Here is a 17,598-nt window from a genome sequence, read left to right as displayed (position 1 = left end):
GCCATTCAGTAATGAAATGTTTACGTATGTTGATGGTTTACGTCATGTGTAAATTCCTAATTTTTTAAGAGTGCAGATTTGTGTACTACTAGATCAGCCTCACCGCTGTGTCAAATGTACACAGTTACTTTTTCGGCTCTGGCGCTGTTATGAGAACAAAATTAACAATTATTATTGCACTGATCGATTCCTGATAATGCATGTCATCGTTCAGAGAGAAACTTATTTAATAATTTTGAACTTTGCTCCCATACCATGGACTTAATTTGTCACTTGTGTTTTGTTGAAAGAATATTGTATGGCACGAGAAAGGCACCATCACCGCTAGGTGGATTAATAAGGGTTTTTATTGTTTGGAAAGCTTGGCGTTGTCGCGGTCCCCATGTCCACGACTTGGCAGCAACAATCTCCCACAGAGGGCTGGTGATGTCCGCAAAGTTCTTGACATGTGAGCTTATGAATGAAGCCAAGCCCAGGAAGCTTCGCAGTTCGGAAATTGTAGAAGGTTCCCGAAAACTACGAATGCTTTTTATCTTACCGTCCTCGATGTGGAATCCGTGTTCATCGAGCTCATGACCCAAGAAATTGATTCGCGTTTTATCGAATTCACACTTTGCGCTATTCAGCGTAAGGTTATTGGCTCTCAATATTGTCAAGACTCCGCAAACGATTTTCCTCAACTCCTCCAGGCTACTCGCAAAAAGCAGTACATCGTCGATGTACACGATTTTGTTTTTCACGTCCTTCAGTATTCGCGACATCTCTCTTTGGAAGATTTCGGGGGCACAATTTACCCCGAACATCAACCTAGTAAACCGATACATACCTAAATAATAGTAAGCGCATAATTAAAAGAACACAATTTAAGCAATTCATCAAAACTTTTACATACCGTCCTCTGTCAGGAACGTAGTAAGATCGCGACATTCGTTATGTAACTCCAGATGGTAGAATGCGTTACTTAAATCGAGTTTCGTAAAATATTTCGCCCCGTGAAGTTTCACCTTCATTTCCTCGAGCAAAGGTAGCCGGAAATATTCTCGATTTATGGCTCTATTGGGGGCTCGCATGTTCACGACCAACCGAAAATCGTTTTTCCCCTTCGCGACCGCAGACATTCCACTGATCCAGTTCGGGGCAGTGGTAACCTTTTCGATGATGCCCTGAGCTTCCATTTCCTCAAGCCGAGTCTTCGCTGCTTCCCGGAAAGCCGCCGGAACGTTATAATATGCATTTTTAACGGGCGGCACATCCCTATTCACGCTGAATTTCACCTTAACTCCTGGCATTTTTGGAAATATGCCTGTCTTACCGTCACCATCGATATTGCTGACCGTGTTTCGCGCCGGGGTTGTAACGTGCAGAATTCCCATGTCACTAGCTGTTGAACGACCAAGCAGTGATCGTGACCCGTCACGAACTACATGGAACACTGCTTGTATAGGTGGTGCGTAGTGTTCCGGAGCAGTGATTTCGGCCTCAAACGAACACTCCTTGATAGTGGAGTTTTTGTTCCATATGCATGGATGTTGTTTGTGTTACGATTTCTAATGATGCTCAGCTGTGCTTTACCTGACAGGTGCTCTTGTTTTAGGCGGACCCAATCCCTTCCACTAATTACGTTTATATCCGCACCAGAATCGACGAGCATTTGGAGCGGACTTGATGAGCCTAGGCGATAGGTGACCAAAACGTCTTCAAGCGAAAGTGTGTTCACATGCTGGAACATTAAAACATTTTTTTTAATTACAGAAGGAATCAAGATTTATTGAACTTTAAAAATCAAATGCATTATACCTGATCGTGACCGTAGCAGTCTTCGCGCGATGGAGATCTGTTAGCCTTGACCTGAACTTGCCGAATACGCGTCTGGCGACACGCGGCAGCGTAATGCCCACGCTCTCCACACAAATTGCAATTTCTGTTCAACGCTGGACAGGTGAAATTGGAATGTGGCACTCCATTGCATCGCCGGCAACGAGTGCGCCGCCCACGGTCCTGCAAATCTGGTCGAGGAGCTTGCTGATTTCCTCGAAAACGTTTCGGTTGAGATCGGTCCATCAAACTTCCTGACCCAGGGCGTTTCCTGAAGGAGTCACGGTATGGTGGCTGTCTTGTAGTTTGGCTTTGAATGCGATTGACCGAATATGGGTCCAAGCTTCCCGGTTGGACTGCAACCTCTGCTTCGTATGCTTCATCCCGCGTAGCCGCCTGCACTATGTAGTTAGTGTCGTGCCCATATGTTCTTGCCGCCTTCACTAGTTCCTTGTTTCTCAAACCTTTCAACAACTGTGCCCTTACGAATCTATCCTGATCCGTGGGACTATACCCGCAGAGTCGAACCTTCGCTGTTAACCGCGCGTGGAATGCGATTGATGATTCGTTCTTGTCCTGGCGCATGTTGGAGAATGCTTCATGTTCGGCTGCTGAATCCGTCATAGCCTGGAAATGGTTCTTAATGTTGGCAACAAATTGTCGATAACAGTTTGCGTCATTCAAGCTTGGTCTTAGCTTGGCTGCTCTAACGATGTTTTGCAACTCATCTCCAATCGAAAGGAACAGCAGTTGGGATCTTCGTACTGGATCATTAGCATTACTGAGCGACGCTGCAATTTCGAAGTTCTCTATGTACCTGTTCCATTCTTCCCACATTTTGTTAGCAGGAACCCCAGCTGGAAACGGTTTGATGTTGTCCCAGCGCACGGTCGGCAAGGTAACATCAGATGAGGTGCTTGGGGTACACCAGTCCTGGTCGGTTACGGGGATGGGGCGCATTGTATTCATCGTGTGAAGTGTCTCGGTGATGTTCGCGAGTACGCTTTCCATTCGCCGGAAGCGCTCATCGGTGTCCGAGGGAGCTTTTCTGTTTCCTGATTCGACGGGGATCTGATTTGTCTCGCTGTTTGTTGTATGGTGGTTAGCAATAGGTTCGTCGTCGTCCTGATCCTGTGATAATTGACCGCCGGTTGTAGACACGGGGTCGCTTGGGATGTCGGAATCGCCGTTTTCATCTGAAGAATCGTTGCCTGGGTCGCTTAACGAAGTGGCCCCTTCCGGAAGAACCGACTCATACTCGTCTTCACTGGCTTCTGCGTTAAGATACTTCGGAGCTCTGACATATCTGCCATTACTGGACATTATGCTCTGAATAGAGTCACTTTACGATCTGGAATAAAGGCGACCGACAAATGGACTAACTTAATCATACATTTTCAAGTTTAATTAGTTATTGCTTGCTCAAATACAATTTAGCTTTTTTTTTTTGCACATTCTTCCAGCGTTTTCTGAACATTCAACCATTTGAGGACAAAGCTTGCAGACATCCGGTCACACCGAGGACTTTTCTGGACATATTTCCATTTGAGGATAATGTTTGCGGACATCCCGTCACGCCAATAACTTTTTTGGGCATTGTTCCATTTAGGTACAAAATTTGCGGACATCCCGTCACGCCAAGGACTTTATTGGAATTTTTCTATTTGAGGACAAGGACATAGTATGCGGACATCCCGTCACGCCAAGGACTTTTCTAGACATTTTTCCATTTGGACACAAAATTTGCGGACATCCCGTCACGCCAAGGACTTTTCCTATTTGAGGACAAGGACATAGTATGCGGACATCCCGTCACGCCAAGGACTTTTCAGACATTTTTCCATTTGGACACGAAGTTTGCGGACATCCCGTCACGCCAAGGACTTTTTTGAGCAATTTTTCATTTGAGGACAAGAACAAAGTATGCGGACATCCCGTCACGCCGAGGACTTTTCTGAATATTGTTCGGTTTGAGGACAATGTTTGTGGACATCCGGTCACGCCGAGGACTTCTTTTAAATATTATACAATTGGAGGATAACATTTGATAAAGGAGTTTGCGAATTTCCTAGCACATCAACGATTTTCCCGCGAACCATTTTGTAAATTTTGTAACAATATATCGAATAGGAAACAATTTCAACCAAGAACTGAACTTCAAAAGGTGAAAAAAACGTCATAGAAACTTTTTAACAGACTATTGGATTTCAGAACCTTTTCCTGAGATTACAGGTCCAACAAAGCACCAGAAGTGCACTGGCAGGATCGCCAATGTGCGTTCCCGTGAGGAAAGGACAATAATTGTAATTGTAATTGTAATAATTGTGTAATACCTGAAATATCCAAGATGGAGGATGCTGCTTCTGCTGCTGCGGCACTGTACTTCACCACCGTCCTGCTGTGCTATCCTTCACTGCTGTGCTGCTGTACCACGACTGTGCTGCTGCCTGTTGGCGCGTTCGCTGGAGTTGTGTCGACATGTATAGTCTCCACAACTTGCCCGTGCAAGCATTCAGCCCGCCTCACACTGTGGCTATACACTCTAAATATACACCACACAGAAATCATCCAGCAATTCCTTCGGGGATTTCTCCAAGAATTCCTCCAAGGATTTCTTCTGAAATTTCTCTAAGATTTCCTTTAGGAATTCCTCAAGAGATTTCTTCTGAAATTTTTCTAGGGATTCCTCCCAGAATTCCACCCGGAATTTCTCCAAAACTTCCCTCAAGGAATCCTTCAGAAATTTATCTAGGATTTCTTCTAGGTATTTTTAATGAGATCTTTTCAGATATTTCTCTAGGTATTCCTCCTATTTATACAGGAATTCCTCTAGGGATTCTATAGGGCTTCCTCCAGGCATTCTTGCGGGGATTGCTCCAGGAATTTCTCAAATGATTTCTTTAGAAATACCTCTCAGGTTCCCTTCAAAAATTCGCTCAGGAGTTCCTTCGGAAATTTCAGAAATCCTTCAATCATCTTTTCAGGGATTAACTCGTCGCTACCAGCACCACGTTGATTTATGTAGATCAGGCGAGCTTTTTTTAACGTATTGTACTGTTCGAAATCGGACCACCCTAATTGAAACCAAATTTCCACAGCAGCACTTTAGTTATGGTAGCTTGAAACTATTTATTGTTAAATCATGAATAGCAAATGAAATATAAACGCATCTCAATTATTTGTTTCTTTTTAAGCTTACTTCTAATTAAAACTACTCACATTTAATGGTCTTCTATTTTTCCTTCCAGTAATGGTGGTTTCTAGGCGCGGGTTTCGATCAAATTGGATCCTACAGATCAATATCAAATTTACAAACAAGTCCAACAAAATTCGATCAATTTAGCTCACCTTTCGAATAATTACAAATCGCTAGCTTCCACTATTTTTCACCACGACTATCGGCTCTACCACAAATTCAATTTCTACTATGTTTTTTATCTCGAACTCAAAGCTTCTAATTTCTTCGTTCACTTAAAAACCATTTTGCCAGTCTTCTCTGTATTTATTTACAACTATTTCTGACTCTCTCTTTTCCAACATACCTGCTGACAGCTATGCTTTGCTCACGGTTGATTCATCACCGGGGTGGTCTCGTCCGGTGTGGACCGTATGTTGCGCAATGGTTGAGCTGTCGAAAGGTGGTACGGGGCTGTGCCAACACACCCCCTCCCGTAACTCTGGTGGGGCTCCTCGGCTGCACCGGATTTACCCTCCTGTACCTCGAGCACAGCCAGTCTGGTCACCGGCCTCTTAAACTTACCCTTGCTCGTCTCGACCATGGCCTGCCGGATTCTGCCGTCCGCTCCCGGGTAGACGTCCGTCACGATGCCCCGGATCCAGCTCTTCCGCACGGCGTCATCGGTGATGTACACTAGATCACCACACGCTAGTGGCGGCGACTCGGAGAGCCACTTCGTCCGCTGGTTGATGGATGGCAGGTACTCGGACACCCACCGAGCCCACAGCTTGTCCGCCAGTTGCTGCGACCGCTTGTAGCGATCCCGCAGTGCTTCGGCCTCGCTCGTCGGTGGAACTGAACGCTCCTCGCTGATTGCGCCAACGCCGCGAACAAAGTGGTTCGGCGTCAACGCTCCCTCCGCTCCTGGTTCCAGGCCAACGTACGTTAGTGGCCGGGAGTTGATGAGGTCTTCGGCCTCCGCTATCGTCGTCAGTAGCACTTCGTCCGTTATTGTCCGCCCGTCGTTCAGCACGGTCAGTGCTGCCTTCACGGAGCGAACCAATCGCTCCCAAACCCCACCCATGTGAGGTGCGCTGGGTGGGTTGAAATTCCAGCGGGTCCTGGAATCCGTGAATTCGTCCTCCGACTCAACCTCAATCCGCTGCACGATCGCCTTGCTTGCCACTTGGAAGTTCGTGCCGTTGTCCGAGTAGAACTCTAGCGGCTTCCCTCTGCGACACACGAAACGCCGTATGGCCATCAGACACGCTTGAGTCGTCAGGCTGTGAGCAACCTCAAGGTGGACAGCCCTCGTCGTCATGCAGGTGAACAGGCAGATGTACCTCTTCTCTGATCTGCGGCCGACAGTAACAGTCAGCGGTCCACAGTAGTCCACGCCGGTGTGGCTAAACGGTGGCAGATGCGGCGTTACTCGCGACTCCGGCAACGGAGCCATCCTCGGGTTCGACGGGCGACACTTCTTCACCTTGCACCAGATGCACTTTCTTCCTATCCTCTTCAGTTCCGCTCGCAGGTTCTGGACGTAGAAACGCTGCCGAATTTCGTTGACTGCGGTCTCCGTGTTCCCGTGAGCTACTTGCTGATGGTAGTACTCGAGTAGCTTGTCAGTCACCGGGTGCTTTTTCGGCAAAATAATCGGGAACCGCAGCTCGAATGGTAGCGACGATCCTTGCGCCGCGCTGCCTTCCATCCGTAGTACACCCTCGGCGTCCAGGAACGGGCTCAAGTTGTACAGGCTACTGCTCTTCTCCACCGGTTGCTGCTGCTGGTTCGGCTGCTTCTGGTTCTTCACCAATGTGCAGACTAGAGATGGGAATACTGATTCAATTTTGAGAATGAATCGCTTCCGATTCACTCTCAAAAAAAGAGTCGATTCTTTTGATCGATTCTGTAACTCATTTCCGGGATTTGAAAAAAAATGTAGTTTTTTGATGTGAACCAATTCCCTTTTGAACATTTCCGCAAATCTTTAGAGAAAATCCACTTGTATGGTACGCAAACAATTGAGCATGAGATAGTAAAATTGCAGGATTCTCAGATTTTATTCTATTTCACCAAAGAATCGAATCACTAGTGCGAACCGACCTTATACTGTGTGGTCGAATGAAAAGATATCAATAGGCAAAAATCATTAGTTTCAGGGTCGAATCATCGTTCAGTGCGCAGTCAGGCCAACTCTTTTTGGCAACTCGTTGGAATTGTAATGCACATCAGTGAATCGTAACTCTTTTGAAAAGAATCATGATTCACTCACTCGGTTTCGCGAATCTATTCTTTGAGTCGATTCGCGAGTGAGTTACCCATGTCTAGTGCAGACCTCGTCTCCGAAGCAATCGGCTTGGGCCGACCTCCAGAGATACGCCTCCGCTTTCCGGTATTCGTCCCGCTTCAGCGGCACTAGCTTCGTTCGCACGTGTTTCTTCACGACGCTGCTGATTCTTGCAGTGGCCGGTACGACTTCGATCTCCAGCCCATCTCTCTTCCTTCTGCAGTTCGATGCAAACCGGTAGACGCACGCTACCGTCCGGACCAGAATCTTCCACTTCGAAAACCGCAGCGGGTCCACCATCGGCACAGTGACTGCAATTTCGTGGAAATGCAAACACGCTCGGGTCTCCTCGCTAGTGTTCGGTGTCACTGCCTCTTGCTCCGGCCAAAAATCCTCCGGCTGGTACAGAAAGTCTGGGCCACGAAACCATGGTCCGCTTGGTCGCAGGCTGTGCGCCTTTTCCCACTTCGTTAACGCGTCGGCCACGTTGCACTTCGTCGGCACCCATCTCCATTCTGCAAGCTTCGTTAGATTGTGGATCTCGCCGATCCGGTACGCCACGAACTGCTTGTACCGACGGTGGTCGGAGTGGATCCACGACAGCACGGTCTTCGAGTCGGACCACATGAAACGCTTCTTTACCTCCAACGAATTCGTCTCGCCGACGGAGTTCGCCAGCCTCGCTCCTAACACTGCAGCTTGCAGCTCCAGTCGCGGTATGGACATGTGCTGCAGCGGTGCTACCTTAGATTTCGCCATCACGAGCGAGCATAACGGCCCGGTGGCCGTCTCGATGCGGATGTACGCCACGGCACCGTACGCGTCCTGGCTAGCGTCTACGAAAACGTGCAGCTGTAGGCTGTCGTATCGCAGTGAAAATCCGCCACGGAAGTAGTAGCGGGGAATGCGGACTTCTTCAACTTCCGGAAGCCTCCGGATCCAGTTGCTCCACTTCTCCGCGCACTCTTCGTCGATCTGCTGGTCCCACTCACATCCGGTACGCCACAGGTCCTGAATCAGCAGCTTCCCGTAGAATGTGAAAATGGACAACAGTCCTAACGGATCGAAAAAACTCATCACGCAGCTTAACAGGATCCTTTTGGTCGGCAGCTTCTCGCCGGACAGGAACGGCTCCAGATCGTCTCTCAGTTTGGTGGAGAACGAGAATTCGTCACTTGCCGGGCTCCACACGATCCCCAGTACTCGCTCGGATCCGGACTCCTTATCCTCGCTGAACCGCACGCACTGATCCTCTTTTCGTTCTCCCATAGCATCCAGGAACTCTTCAGAGTTGGAGACCCAGTTGCGGAGCTCAAAACCGCCTCTGGAGTGGACGTATCGTACTTCCTTAGCCCGTTTGACAGCTTCCTCGATCGTGTCTACGCTGTCGAAATAATCGTCGACGTAGTGGTTTTCAACGATGGCCACCGCCGCCGCTGGGAATTGTCCCGCAAACTCCTTCGCGTTTAGGTTCTTGACGTACTGCGCCGAGCATGGCGAGCTCGTCGACCCAAAGGTCGCTACGTCCATCACATACACTGTCGGCTTCTCCGACGGATCGTTTCGGAACAGAAACCTTTGAGCTCGCTTGTCCTCTTCTCGAATCCGCAGCTGGTGGTACATCTCCTTTATGTCTGCGCCGAAACCGACTTCTCGCTCCCAAAACTTGCATATCACCGCCGGCAGGGCAGTCAGCATATCCGGTCCCTTCAGCAACTTCGAGTTGAGCGACACTCCTTTAACTTCCGCTCTGGCGTCCCACACCAGACGAAACTTCTTCTTTCTCGGATTGTAGACGATATTCAGCGGAACGTACCACACCTTGCTGCAATCCAACGCTAGCAGCTCCGACTCTGACGCTTCGTGTGCGTAGCCTTTCACGAGATAGTCGGCGATCATGGTACGGACTTTGACATACAGCTCGGGATCCTTCCGCAGGCGTTTCTCCAAACACATCAGCCGCTTCACCGCCATAGGGTAGCTGTCGGGAAATTCGATGTTGTCGTCCTTCCACAGCAAACCCGTCTCGAAACGATCGCCGATCCTCCTCGTCGTCTTCTTCAAAATCTCCTTCGCTCTTCTGTCTTCTTCCGGCTCCGGAAGCAAGGCGATGGAAATGCCGGACTCCTCCAGCGTGTAGTGACTCTTCAGGAGATCGTGAAGCTCCTGATTGGACACCGGGCTGCACGAATGATGCGCGACCATTCCGCTAGTCACGTTTCCCGGTCCCGTCGGCCCGTATACGGTCCAGCCTAGCTTCGACCTTACTGCTATCGGCTCTTCCGGTCGGCCGATTCGCGATTCCAACGGCGCGTAAAGGTGAATATCCTTCAGCCCGATCAAAATCTGTGGAGCGGCATGCTGGATGTCGGAGATCGGTAGGCCTTGGAGATGCGCATATTGCCTCACCACTTCCGAAATGGCTACCGTGTGTTGTGGAAGCTTATCCCATATTGTCTAGTGGTTAGGATATCCGGCTCTCACCCGGAAGGCCCGGGTTCGATTCCCGGTATGGGAACCAGTGATGAGATAGTTTGAGTGAAACTGGCAACTGTCCTATCCAATAGGAATTAATTGAGTGTGAATGTACATATTAGAATTGTAAGGAGATTTAGTGTTAAGTTGAGCGTTGAGTGGAAGAGTTCGTTAGTGATTAAGAAACTATCATGTAAGTTAATTTTAAGTAAAACCATGTAAATAATTAAAATGAATTCTTTTAAATATAGCATTGAAGCTGCCGTTATCAAACGCTGCTCTCGATATGTGTTTCCCTAATCCCGAAGAAACTCGCGCCAACAGTACAAATTACAACAGCGTGACTGCTGAAGGGTTTAATAATGCTTTCAGAATATAATGTTATTATATTCAATTTCATTGTATTGTGTTTAGTTATAAAAGCTAGTAGATACAAATTTTCTAAGGGTGCTTGCCCCCCCCCCCTCCTGACCGAAAAGCTGGCTACGCCCTTGGTAGAATGCAACAAAAATAGTCCGGTTGAAATCCCCGGGGGACAGCATCGTAACCTTCCCTTGTTAGCTACGTCAATGTTCATCATGCGATCTTGATGGATGCCTACGCTCTATCGCTTTAGACCTTTAGAATCGTGGTTATTTCCCCATGATCAATGTTTGTACTTCATCCTAAACTACATAAAATCATTCAAGTTTTACCTACCATTCACGAAACTTCCCCTTCAAAACTCAAGTCGAGCAGTTCATCCACATTTTTGTTCACCCTCATCGTTATCCTTTTTACCCCACAAATAAAAACACACGAACCCGCAGCCCGAGTCCTTCCCGACCCGAAGTCACGAACTTTTTTTTTTCGGATTCTCTTCTTATTCTCACTCTCTCCGTAAAACCGAACTCGATTCCCGAACCGTTGTTGTCGCGCGCTCCCGACACGGTCCCAGCTGACGGACGGACGATGACAACGAGAACGACGACGGAAACACGGCCGCATACGGCACCAGCATCGGAAGCGCACCACTGCGGGCTGGTCAGTCAGTCTATCGCGTGAAGGTTGAACGTTCAGATCGGCGGCGGATGTTCTCTCCTGGCTTCGGTAGCAGTGTAGGAACCAGGCGATTTGTTGAACCGGAGATTAGTTTGCGAATCACGACGACGACGAACGACGTCCTTGTTTCGGTTCAGATAGGTAGATAGATAGAGAGTGGAGCAGTGCGTGAGCGTGACAAGTGTAGGAACCGCACCGCGCGCGCGGCGAATGCCAATCTCGGTGAACTCGACCGAAACACGTGTGCAGTGTGCCGTAGTCCCCGAACCGTAAGGTCGAATGCGCTTTTTGTGACCGTGTAGTGCCGGGGCAATTGATTGCATTGTTGTGTTTGCAGTTGGTTGTCTGCTGCAGAATCAGCACCGACAGCAGTAGCAGTACATACATGTAGGGAGTTCGGCGAGTCTCGCTGATTGATGATGATCACCATCGCACATGGCGTTCAGTGAGTTTGTCCGGCACAGCTGATGTCTCCTTGAATGCTCCAGCTCCATCAGCAGCAGCAACAGCAGAAGAAGAAGGATGATGTTTGACGGGAGTGATTGAAGTTTCCCGGTTCCGTTTCGGTGAAGTGAGTTGTTGATTTTTGCGCGGGTGATATCCCTGTGTCCAATCAGATTCCAGCTCGTCTGATCCAGGATTTTGTTGAGTGACGGAATACTTTCCAGGAAGGGGGCTTGACATCTACGCGGGAAAATTGCCTGTTTTTCATTCGGGTAGTTGAAAGGATTTCGGTGAAAGTGTCCGAGGAAATTTCCGAGAATTAGCTTCCGGTAAAAGTTACTTATCCCGAGAAAAGGAAATCTTGCTTTGTAGAAGGTCGTGTAAGGGAAAGGCCAAAGTGATACAACAGAGATTTTTATTTCCTTTGAGTTCTTCATCGCACAGCTAGAGAAAGCCACGGGGCAGAAGTTCTTATCACTTCACCACCCACTTCAACCCAAGTGGTGTCTCTGGGCACAAAGAGAAGTGTAACATCAACGAGCCCTGTGGAGAGGTAGTTTCTAGAACCTCCCTCCATCTAGTTGGAAGTGAAATCCAAAGAACATCCCACGTCCCAGCCATATAGAAGTGAATTCACCGGGTGAGCGGTGATTGTCGGTGGATTGAAGTTGGCTGCTGTCAGTTGCAAACACGACACCGAACGCCGGTCGACGGGCGATTTAAAAAAAAAGCCAACGACGAAAAACATCGGCAAAATTTTGCTTGATTGATTAGGGTGCGGGTCCATCGCAGTCAGTGTTTCCTTTTGGCGGCGGGAGTGTTTTTGTGGTGGATTTAACGACACGAGATTTCGACTTCAGCTCAAAATGTTGGATATAGCTGGACCTAGGTCGTGCCCCAGCGGTCTACGATGGATGGCGATGCTGGTGTTGGTGCTATTTGTACAAGGTAAGACTGCGGAAGGGAAAAAAGTCACAAACCAGACAATGGGGGCACATCAGGCCCTATATAAGCCGACAGATTTTCGAGATATTCAAATTTAATGGAAAATCGCTGGCATTGCATATTTATGCAAATGTGAATCGCCATGAGCAAAGAATGATAGCATTGTGGTTGTCAATTTTCGATTGAACAAATTCATTCTAGTGATCGGGTAAAATACTTCGGTTTGATTCTGGAATGCTCAAATTGAGTCCGTGATCGATAAGGAAACAAGTGCGATTTGGTTATGATCCAAAACTATTAACAGAAAGTGGGATTTGAAACCAAAAATAATAATGTGGATTTATACTGCCATGATCCGCCCAATAGTGACGTACAGTGTATCAAACAATTGTCCGTACAGCATTTTTTTGGTCAAAATAATTTTCATTCAAATGCTCATAACTTTTTTATACGTTAATCGAAAACGCTGAAATTTTGAACAATCATGAATCATATATTAAAGCTTCATTGGTAAAATTTTGAGCAAGATCGAATAAGTTTTCTGAAAGTTATAGAACTTTTGGAAAAACTTATGAGATTTTTGAACACATTTTTAAAACATTATATCTCAGTATATTCTTGATGAAACTTTTTCAATTTTTTTTTTGTATTACAGCTGATACCTAAGGCTTCCATATGCAGCTGCTTTTGAAGTTTTATATTCACTTCAAAAAATATGAAAAATGTTCTTATGTAGTTGACGATTTTAAAAAATTAAAATATTTTGCACATATAATCTGCCAAACGTTTCCACCAATTAAAGTGCACTAACTGAACGAAAAATACATAGGACCTACTCTTCGTTTCACAAACAATTTGTTGATTGTGCTAACGTAAGAACATTCACGATCACAAAATACGCGAACACGAGACGGAACACAACACTTATCGTTCTTACTAATTAAAAGGAACTTTAAAAATTACCTTTTTGGTCGACCGGTTTCGGGCTCGAAGTTGCCCATCTACGGGACGATGTCCGACTGATTATTTACACACAAACACACTTTCATACTGCGCACAGTATACGTCAGGGGGGAGGTGGTTGTTATTGTTGTTTTATCCGTTCCGTCAAGTGGAAGAGCGGCGAGGTTATTGGAGGATCATCCTCATTCATTAGAGGACGATCGGATGTAGCAATGAATATTGATTCCCATGCGTTTAATTGGGAGACTTTTCGGACGTTTTTTTTATTAGTTTCGCTTCTGGCCAATTGATGTTGTGGTTTTGGGCCGTGGAGTGCGCCGCTACACTAGAATCGTTAGCTCGTTCATTGTCCACTGCATTCTTATGCTCACGCAAACGAACTCTGAACTTTCGGCGGGTTTGGCCTATATATACCGCAGGACAGTCTTGGCATGGAATTTCGTATATACCGGATTTTTCCCCAGATGCTACTCTGTCCTTAAGGTTGCACAAGTGGTCCTTCAAAGTGTTTCCTTCAAAGTGGTTCAAAAAGGTAATTTTTAAAGTTCCTACTCTTCGTATGAAGTTTAGAAGGTCCTGTTTAAAAATATTACATTAAGAGAGTTTCAAAACGTTGAAAATACTTGGCACTTTTATTGATCAAAATATGATAAATTTCCAGATGACACTCTGAACATGTACAGATTTTTCATATTTTTGGTAGAGAATATAAAACCTCAAACGAAGCTGCATATAAAAGCCTTAGGTATAAGCTGTATAACAAAAAAAAAGTTTCATAGAGTACATATTGAGATATAATGTTTTGAAAATGTGTTCAAAAATCTTATAAGTTTTTCTAAATGCTCTATAACTTTCAGAAAACTTATTCGATCTCGCTCAAAATTTTACCAATAGAGCTTTAATATATGGTTCATAATTGATCAAAATTTCAGCGTATTTAATGGATTTATAAAAAAGTTATAAGCATTTGAATGAAAAATTATTGGACCAAAAAATTGCTGTACGGACAATTGTTTGATACACTGTATGCTTCGTTTGTCTGGTGGTTATGAACAAAAGCGGCTACCACTCAATCAAAGCTTGCAAAAATTCAACGTCTTGTGTCCATTGCTATTACAGGAGCGATGCCCAGCACTCCATCAACAGCTTTAGATACGATCTGCTACTTTTTGTAGTAGTGTGTACATCTAGTACGTTGTTCATTTCCGTTTCCGTTACTAGTAGGCTTAGGGATTAGACAGTTAGGAATACTTTAAGTCAATAAATTCATTCTGTTCCCAACCATCATCCAGACGACTTCTACAACTTCAGAAGTGGGATCGATATTTTTCTTTCACGATCACCAAAGCCATAGCAAAGAAAGATGCGCCGTACTGCCAGAAGTCCACCTTGATGCCGTCCTGGATTGGTGGAAAATGAAACTGAAGCTACTGGTTCAAACCGGATTCATACATCGAAATCGGACAATCATTCAAGTACAAATGAAAATGAAAACGTTCAAAATACCGTCAATGTTTCAAACGCTGGGACCCAAGGACCGTTCATCACTCAATTTCCAATGCACCCGGACGATGTCAAGAAATTAATTCCTGTTTTCAATTGAAATGAATAAGTTATATCAAATTCATGGATTGAAAATATAGAAAATTTGAAGCTAATTTATTCCTGGTCGAATCATACAACCCTTCATCATCCTGCACAAGATTAAGAGAAGTTCCCCGAATTTGGTACGAAGCTGTCAGATCAAAAATATCTAACTGGGATGATTTCAAGAATGAATTAGCCAATGGTTTCCCGAATATACTGGATGATGCAGATGTCCATTTCCGTTTGATGAGTCGTCTAAAGAAACCGGATGATTGATTGATTTATCTTTATTTGAGAGACTTTCAGCCCTTGGCTGGTTCGTCTCTCGAAACCGGATGAAGATTTCGAGAAGTACGTGTTTGAAATTATGGCGATTGGGAAGAACATCAACCTCAGCGAACAGGCCTTGATCAAATACGTATCAAATTCGCGGAATCCAAGATCAAGGACTTCAAGCGATGCTGTCTCTTCAGAAGTTCAATTCAGTAATGGAAGTTATTAGCTGCTTGAAAAGATTTGAATGCGTGAGTGGGTTGAAGAGTCCTCCCAAGAGTCCTCAAGTTTTTCGGATGTCATCTACAGAAGCCCGCTGGATTAAATAAGGTACCAGAGTGAGATTTTTGGAAGGAGTTCTAAGAAAAATTGCTGGAAGAATCTCAGCAGGAGTTGCTTGAGGAATCCTAGCCACAATTCCCGGAGGAAGGCCAATATAACCTCCAGGAGGAATTCCATGACAAAATTCTGGAAGAACCACTGAATTAAATCTCCAAAGGAATTCCTAGAAGAATCACCGAAGAAATTGCTCAATCTCTGCAGAAATTTCTTGTATGTACATTGTACAACCCCACCAGATGCAGAATCCTAAGGGAAGTCTATTGAAGAATCCATTAAGGATGCGTAGAGAAATCACTGTATAAATTGATAGAGGTATTTCTGGAGGAATCCATTGAGAGAAGTCTGTTCATTGTTCTTACCAATATCCATAACGCCAAAACCTACAACAAGTATATCAGTAATTTTAGGTTTACTTATGTTTTGTTTAAATATGCCATTAATAAATACTGGAATTATTGGTTGAAGTTTTAAATTGTAGGTGCCTGTCAAGGACAAATTCTAGGGGGTGCCAAATTTGTTCTAGGGGGTGCCAGGCACCCCTGGAACCCCCCCTAGCTACGCCAATGCCTAATGACCAGATCTCCCTAGTTATGCATTGGAGCCATTACGCCCCATGTGCAGTGTTGGTAAAAACTCAAATTCTCAAATCTCATGGTTGAGTTGTTTCATGCGCGATTCTTGACTCGCCAAACTCACCGCCGAAAAAATCATGCATGAGTTGACTCATGATTTCACTCATTGCTTCATTTCTTGGTATTCTTATTATTTACATCGAAGTTTTTAGGATTGTATAATAGAACATAAACAAACCTAGCGTACAGCAACATTGAATGCCGTTCAAATTGATGTAGCTTCGTTTTACAAGCGAACGAGATTTCGGCGCTTGACTCGTGAGAGCGAGATTTTGCATGAAAATCTCGCGCGTGAGAAAATGATTCAGAATCGCGTGCGAGTTTGCTCACGCAGGAGCGGTTCATGAGTGTGCTTTGAGTGTGATTTTACCAACACTGCCCATGTGTACTACGTCATCGAGCTGAGCATCAGCCAATGCACGATGAAAGTTAAATGGTAGATGCAATACTCTTTTCGGGGAAACGTTTTCGGGGAAATGGTACATTCGGGGAAAAAACTTTCGGAAAAGCTTTATTCGGGGAACTGGTTATCTAATATTGATGTTTGATCTAGCTTTCACCCTTAACACTACGTTTGCCCATCCTGATTTTTCTCGGTCGCAACACGTAATGTTTGTATGTTAATGTTAATATGTTAATACTCATATTATGTATTCTATTAATGAACATGCATTTGCGTACTTGCTAAATTTATGAAAATCTAGGGAGAAAATTGATTTCTCACCAATAAAATGCCAAAAAGCAATGTATGTAATCTCTTAATTTCCCTATTTACCAACACTAACCAAGAAGAAGGACAAACAGTCTCCCCTGAGAGAAGCGGAAAACAAGCAGATTGCTATAATCATGACCAGTAAACAACAGCATCCAATGAAATAAGCTTCCAAAAACCATTTAGCCCCACCATTGAAAACGGCACGGGCCCTGGTGTTTTGTGTGCTTTCGGATTGTGCTTCCTTCCCGGCTCCTGAGGTAGGTACACCATTTGTTGTCGCATTCCATTTTTCTGCCCGGGTGCGTCGAATTGATATTTATTATCGCACCGAGACAAATTTGTGCGAGCACAGAAAGTTTTCTAATTAATTCGCCCGGGTGTCGTAGTGGTCCTTCACCCACTATACTCACTCACTATACCAACGAACAACGACGACGGATGATCACGAAAAGCTTTTTCCGAGCCGGAGTTTAACAACAAGCGACAATGGCGCAGACTGAATCAGACAGAGAGACAGACAGACAGACAGACAGACAGACCAAGGCAAACAAGCACGGATCCAAATAAACAACGGAAATGGGAGAACTGGGAGGAATCAACGGCCGTGAATTGGACAGACGAAGACTTTTATCCGTAGCTGGCTGGCGTGTGGAGCTCTTATTGTGTTTTGGAGTTAGAGCTTTTTTAGCGTGATTTGATCAAATTTTGCTGGCAGGAAAATAAAGTTTTTAAGATTGATAAGTGTTGTGGCCATATACCCGACTACAATATTTGGTATGTATTTTTCCACAAACAGCAGAGCACAGACAAACAGACGTAACACTTCGAACCTTTTTCGATTTAAATCATAGTCACGGAAACATATTCGCGCAATGCTACAAGGACTAAGTTTGGCCAA

General features: G+C 45.4%; 1 non-coding gene across 1 annotated transcript; it reads left to right on the top strand.

The window, feature by feature from the left end:
• The first annotated feature begins 9,729 nt into the window (after window positions 1-9,729).
• Window positions 9,730-9,801, top strand: Trnae-cuc (transfer RNA glutamic acid (anticodon CUC)). The gene has a single exon. It is a non-coding gene; the product is annotated as a tRNA-Glu (tRNA).
• Window positions 9,802-17,598: the final 7,797 nt, after the last annotated feature.

Source organism: Aedes albopictus, chromosome 3 (genome assembly GCF_035046485.1).
Source record: "Aedes albopictus strain Foshan chromosome 3, AalbF5, whole genome shotgun sequence".
In the NCBI taxonomy this organism is placed as follows: domain Eukaryota; kingdom Metazoa; phylum Arthropoda; class Insecta; order Diptera; family Culicidae; genus Aedes; species Aedes albopictus.
This window is presented reverse-complemented; position numbering and strand designations above follow the sequence as displayed.